Raw genomic sequence first — 6,689 nt, 5'->3', positions numbered from 1 at the left:
CTGACTCCTGCACTTGCGCCTCGCTTTTTCTTCAATTCTTTTCGCACATTCTTTAGACATTTTGCATCAAGAAGTTTTCGAGCGCGCAGCCTTCCGCGTCGGATTTAGCAAAGCGCAGCACTTGTTTACATCGACATATACAGCCACAGATCATTGTTAGCGTCACAAATTGGGGGAAAGGTGCATCGCTGATATGAAAAAAATGTCAAACGTCGAATAAAACACACATACCTGCTCATATGAGCCGCGTTATTCCACCGTGAGACGAGTCAGTATGAGCGCCAGAGCGACTTAAACAATGGCGACTGTGATCCAGTTACAAAAATCGGGCTGTAAATTAATTACTCATTCTCGCTTTTCTTTAACTTCATCGTACTTAGTTTTCACGTGTCATAAAGCATTATTAGAGGAAATTGTGCTCATATAAGCGCTCATTTAAAGGCCGTGTTATTCTCCCGCAAAAACGCGGATGTCATCGCTGACACTGTTGCTATATAACTGAGCGAGGCGGCTGTTTATGCTGCTGTACCGAATGTATCGTCTCTTGTTTCGCGTTTGACGAAGAGATAAACAGTACATCTCAGGAATTAAGAAATGTGTCAGCATACCAACACGTACAAACCCACCCATCTACGTTGCGAATACGAGCGGCAGCCTACGGGAACGGTCACGTACAGATGTTGGCATAGCCGTTGGGCACAGCGCTGTGCCGCCGCATGCAGATTTTTGTGTACGCGCCGGGCGAAGCAAAGAGTAGTTTATTTCAAATCACTAAGGCCAGTATTGAACTACAGAAGCAGTTTCCTTCGTCCTAACTTGCTTACTTTTCAGTACAGGTCCGCCGGTAGCGGGTTCACGAACTTGACGGCGCTAGGCCTAACCTTCGCTGGCCAGGATCAACATTAGCTCAAACTTCATGTGCACAGCTTGAGAGGGTCGCAGCTTTTGCATTTCAACCTTTCAACTTCGTAGGCATGTTTTTACTCACTTTGAGCGCGATTATTTATATATACCAAAAAAGGCGTTGCGGCTATCGCGTTATCGGTTCGACGGCCTATCGCGCGGGGTTCGGTCGAACGATGGTAGGCACGGTGATTTTATCGGTGCCGTCGACAAGAAAGCCCGTCGCAGTACCAAAGCCAGTCTTACGCTACGCACGCTTTCAGCACCGCACCGACGTCGAGCTACCAGTGGAGGTTCAACGCGGTACACGGCACCGAGTTGGCAGTAGCGCGCGTCCGAGCACTTTTTTTTTCTTCGGGGGACGTTTCCCCGAGATGGGGCCGCACGGCCGCGCGCGCAACCCTTCCAAAACGTTTCGTGACTAATCCGCCAGGGCCGGGCGCATGCGCCGTCGGGCCGTGAAAAAGGCGGATTGCCCATGGGGGCATATTTGGAAGGTCAGCAGGGGCAAAGTATGACCGTATGGCGTATTCTTGGAATTCAATGGTTCTCGAAAAAGTGGAGTCCGGCCATATGTCGGAAAGTGTCGATAACGGGTGGCATCGGTGACGGGACAGCAGCTGCAGGAATACTCGAAGAGGTTCGCATCGTAGAAGGAGAGGGCATGAGTGGTGTTTACTGCTTTTATGGGAAACTAAGTAATGACGGTGGTTGGTTAGAACGAACGGGCGTGAATCCCAAGCAAATATCTCATTTTCCTTATAATAAAGTTTTGGTCAGGAGAATTTTCCTTGTAGAAAATGATTTACAAGACCGACAAGTGTGAAGTACTCCCCCGAGCAATAGTATGCATATACAAGGGATTCTGCTGTAGCGGTGATTTTCTTATCCAACTATGAATGTAGCCTGATGTTACGGATAGCACTAAAATCTGGCATTGCGAACCTTTTAGTCCGCTCATCAGTTTCAGTTTGTGCGATTGAATTACTAACAAAAGGAGTTTCTAGGATGAGCATGTTGTTCATTAGTTTTGCTCACGAGGTACCGTGTTATGCAAATGGCGTCCTACAGATTTGTCACCTTAGCTTTCGCGCACCTTAACAACATTCGGTTGGGTCTCCTGGTAAAGCTACGGAGACTTCCCTTGACCCAAGTTATGTCTCTTCCTTATGCACGAGGTTGGCGAAAGTGTAGCTGCCTGCCTTGCAGGTTTATCATGAGCTATATGCGACAGATGGGGTCTTCAACGGTTCGCATTGAAGGACATGCTGACTGGTGGTTGCTATAAAAATGTGGACGTGGCCAGTTTCAGTGCATCGCCCACCCAACGCAAGAGCCACAGAGTCAAGCACGCTCCATGCCCAGCTCCATAGGAGAGACCAAAATAATTATATACATAAAAATATACATTTTCATTTATTTAACAAAATACTACAATGCTTTAACACGCACTTCGATTTTAATGTTGGCCAACCATTCAAGTACACAAATTCTCTTAGGTGAGGCTTTTGTAATATGAAACCATTCGAACCCTGTACTTCTGTGATGAAAGTTGACTAACACGAAACGAAAGTGCAGTGCTGCTTAGAGCTTTCAAGTGTTTTTTTTTCTTTTTTAGGATTCAGTGGGTCATTCGAATTAAATTTAGCTAAAAAATACTCATGTTTCATTGCTAGCAGTTACCTACTAGTTCAAGTAAAGGCTATATGAGTGCAGTGTCGTTACAGTTCACGCTTTTTTATGGCATTAAATATTTGTTCATTTGACTTATATGGATAAGGAAAAATGGAGTGGTTCACTAGTCATATCTTCACCAGTCATCAGTTTCGTCATCATCATTATCACCTGTTTATTTCCACTTCAAGACGAAATAACTTCCAGTAGATATAAGAAAGAAATTACTCTTTGACGCAAAGAAACTTAGCAGAAGCACTGAAAACACAATTCCAGGCAATACGTTAATATAACCCCGCAAAAGAACTCTCCCTGCACTGGTGTTTGGCTATCTGGCAGTACACCGATTCGTTGACACTGTTTCAACTTTCACCATCATGCGACGCCACACGTTATTTTTGCACCCACTTTCAGAGCCAAGTTAAACATCTAATTCTTTGTTTATGGAATACAAGCATGCCCGTTTAGGTCAATGTGACATGCGATGTTCTTATTCCCACCACAATCCAAAGACGTGTTCCGAACGGTAGACAGGCCGTTTATAATGCGAAGCGAGATTCTTGTGGCAACCGGTCGTCGCCACGCCCTCACCTCTCTCGTTCGGTTTGCGTCGGCCTAGTTTCACGCAAAGAGCACAGTACGGTAGTGCCTCGGCTATCGGGCCACCGTGTCGGGGGTGTAGCTCAGATGGTAGAGCGCTCGCTTAGCATGCGAGAGGTACTGGGATCGATACCCAGCACCTCCACGACTTTCTTTTTTTTTCGCCTCTTATAAAAGCGCTTCAAGTCGCTGTGAGCTATCTGCATTCGTGATTTTTTTTTCTTCGCACTCCCGCAATGCTCATTTGTGAGAAAGTCGATGTAGGCACTCCGTTTTCCGTATTCTGGGTGAACTGCAAAATGGCGCTTTTATATGCACTCACAAGAAAAGGTTTCTGCTTTTTTGTGTCCTTGGGTAAAAGTAACGTGGACATAAGCGCGCTTAGTGGTAATTCGCTGTGATTATGATGCTTTATGCACTCTGAAAAGTTATCGTGACAATTTTTTCAGGCATTCGGTCAGATATTGTATATACGCATTAGAGTGTTCAGCGAAACCACCGTCCCGAACGCATTCACTGCCAAAGTATTTAATTCGGCGACTTCGTTATACGCTTCCAAATTCATATCTTTAAAAGGGGCCTCCCTTTTAAATATCACCGGTTATATCATGGCCAAATTCTCGACCACACTCCCCCCTCCCGCCCGCTACATAGTGCAGCTAGTGCTCTGTAATTCTACGCAACAACGACGACAACCACAAGGACTTTAAGATGAGGATGAAAGTACAACGGCAACATGACGACGCCACATCCCCGACTGTTTAGAAAAAAAGAAACTAATTTGGCACATTCTCTAATCAAGGGCTCCAGGACGGTCGCTAGGATTTTCAAACACTTAGTCCACGTGCCAGACGACGCAGCCCATAGGAGATGTTTTGTTGCCACGTGTGGTAGAGTGAGCCAGTGCTCAAGCGACTTGACATCGGTGGGTGGATGGGTGTGGTCATGCACGCGCTATTTACTGAAATTTTTAAGGTTTACATTGCCATCCTTGCTCGAAAGATGTGAAAAGAGAGAAGTTGGCTTCACTAGACAAAGCAGAAGACAAATGTGGGAATATTTTGAAACTGTTCTGTATTGTTCGTATTTTAGGTTGTCCTATTGCCATTAAAACAATGATTGCGAGCTTTATGCATTGTGTTTATTGTTATTTGCGTTAAGTTGGGATTTGTGTTCACGCTAAGCATTTTACGTTCGCTTTTACTGAATGTTTGTATCTGAATAACTTTGTTCGTTGTGCTTGTAATGAGTGTTCATTTTTGTTACGTCATTCCTTTTAATCTCTTTATTATTATATAGTGCTACAACAAACGTGGGGGGTGTGGCGATAATATTTGTAGTGAGTCGGACAGGGAATGTTGTTATCCCTAAAGGCAGTCCGCCTCAAGTAGTGAGAGTGAAAGCCGCCCTCCACCACTTCTTGCAGTGAGTTAATCTCTTTTTTTGTGTGTGTTTTTTTGCTCGGTGAATGTGATGACCCTTTCGCGTGAGGAGAGCCGACGTCAGCATTTCTTGCTACATCGCAAGGAACACTCAGTTCATTTGCATCGTAAAGAATGGAAAAAAAAACCATCCGTCGAGCCGGATTTGAACCAGCGACCTATGGATGCCTGTCTTGGAAGTGCCTCTACAGTCCACCGCTCTACCAACTGAGCTATCGACGGAACGGCAACAACGTCTCTTAATGGGCAGGCGCAGACTGCGGACGATATGACCCAGATAACTAAAGGAGAGCGTGGCTGAGGATCGGCGCGAAACTGGTTCACCGGTGTCGCCAATTTTTTTGCCGAGCGCAGACTGGCGTGAACGTAGGCTGGCAATTAACGGGACGCTAAGAAATTCTACACAGATTTAAGGGAGCAAAAAAAGCGCATTAATTACGCTATATTCATACTGTGGCCAAATATGTAGAGACCGTTCAGCGGAGAGCCGACATTCTCGAAATAAGAAACACGCACTGCCGCCGACATTGCAGTGGTCTTACCCTCAATTGGTAGCCTAGCTCTATCCGTGATTTTCGTTCGTCGCGTTCGATAATCATTCGGGGTGTTTCTAAAATCGGGGAACGCTGTCTATACGACCCCTTGTAGGCAAGACCGGATAGAATACTCGGTAGGAACAGGCTTAAAGCATTTTTCTATACAGGTGTTTCTTCTTTTTGCGTACGCCGGTTCAGTTCACCTTTCACTGAATCCGAAGAATGTACAAAACTAAAAACAAGAACGCGTGAACACACAAGTGACACCCGGTAGCACGTGCTGGCTCCTTTTGACAGGCGTGGCGTGGTTATATTACTGTACGGTTGCCTGCCATTTGGTGCCGGTGCTGTTTTTAAGTATCTAATATATTAAATGCGAAGCATTTAATATGGTGCTGGGCAGGCCATGTAATGGAGCTGGGCAGGCCATGTAATGCGTAGAATGGATAACCGGTGGACCATTAGGGTTACAGAATGGATACCAAGAGAAGGGAAGCGCAGTCGAGGACGGCAGAAAGTCAGGAGTGATGATGAGGTTAGGAAATTCGCAGGCGCATGTTGGAATACGCTAGCGCAAGGCAGGGGTAATTGGATATCGCAGGGAGAGGCCTTCATCCTGCAGTGGACATAAGTATAGGCTGATGATGATGATGATGATGATGATGATGATGATGATGATTCTTGGCATTTGCTACTTTGACCGTATCTATCTATCTATCTATCTATCTATCTATCTAGACGCCTACGACTTTGTGCTCTAATGGTCGTTTCGTTAACTTGATATGTACCAAAATTGGCATACTATAACAAGAGTATATCACGAACATAAATGATATATCATGACATGATTACCATGACATGCGTGTAATATAGGTCATGAAACAGCCACCTACTTCTCGGTGCTCTCATTGTCGTTTCGTTAACTTGGTAGGTACCAAAATTAATATATTATGACAGGAGTGTATGACAAACATAAGTGATAGGTCATGGCAAAAATGTCATGACATGCGTGTCATGTAGGTCATGACAATGATACAGCGAAAAACTTGAACACTCCAAAACCACTGAAATGGGTTCGGACGTGAGCACTAAGGGAAGGGAACACTAAATGATGGTGGTAGAAATCATAGTCGTGAGCATGACTCAGCAAAAATCACTATGAATCAGCAAAAGCGACAATGACTCAGCAAAAAAAGTATATCACTCAACAACCACTGAAATGGGTTCGGACGTGGGTACTAAGTGAAGGAAACATTACAGGATGCTAGTAGAAGTAATAGTCATGAGCATGACTCAGCGAAAATGAAAATGACTCAGCGACAAAATAGTGTTACCCGAAGGACGAGTCAGTAAGACGAGCAACTATTTACAGGTTGCATTTACAACAGCGGTTGCAACGCTGACCGGTTAGATTCACAGCGCGAGCCCAGCTCGTTCTTCCTCTTCTTTTCTCCAGTGATGGCGCTCGCGCGCCTCGTTCAAACAATCAAATACTACACGCGTGTAGCATGATCCCCCGGCGGCAGAAGCGACG

General features: G+C 45.2%; 2 non-coding genes across 2 annotated transcripts; one reads left to right on the top strand and one right to left on the bottom strand.

Annotated features, from left to right (window-relative positions):
• The first annotated feature begins 3,249 nt into the window (after positions 1-3,249).
• Trnaa-agc (transfer RNA alanine (anticodon AGC)) lies at positions 3,250-3,322 on the top strand. The gene has a single exon. It is a non-coding gene; the product is annotated as a tRNA-Ala (tRNA).
• A 1,427-nt stretch (positions 3,323-4,749) lies between these two features.
• Positions 4,750-4,841, bottom strand: Trnay-gua (transfer RNA tyrosine (anticodon GUA)). The gene is given in 2 exon segments: positions 4,750-4,785; positions 4,805-4,841. It is a non-coding gene; the product is annotated as a tRNA-Tyr (tRNA).
• Between the last annotated feature and the right edge of the window lie 1,848 nt (positions 4,842-6,689).

Source organism: Dermacentor silvarum, chromosome 8, assembly GCF_013339745.2.
Source record: "Dermacentor silvarum isolate Dsil-2018 chromosome 8, BIME_Dsil_1.4, whole genome shotgun sequence".
NCBI lineage: Eukaryota > Metazoa > Arthropoda > Arachnida > Ixodida > Ixodidae > Dermacentor > Dermacentor silvarum.
The sequence above is the reverse complement of the archived record's forward strand: the minus strand, read 5'-3'. Positions and strand labels throughout refer to the sequence as shown.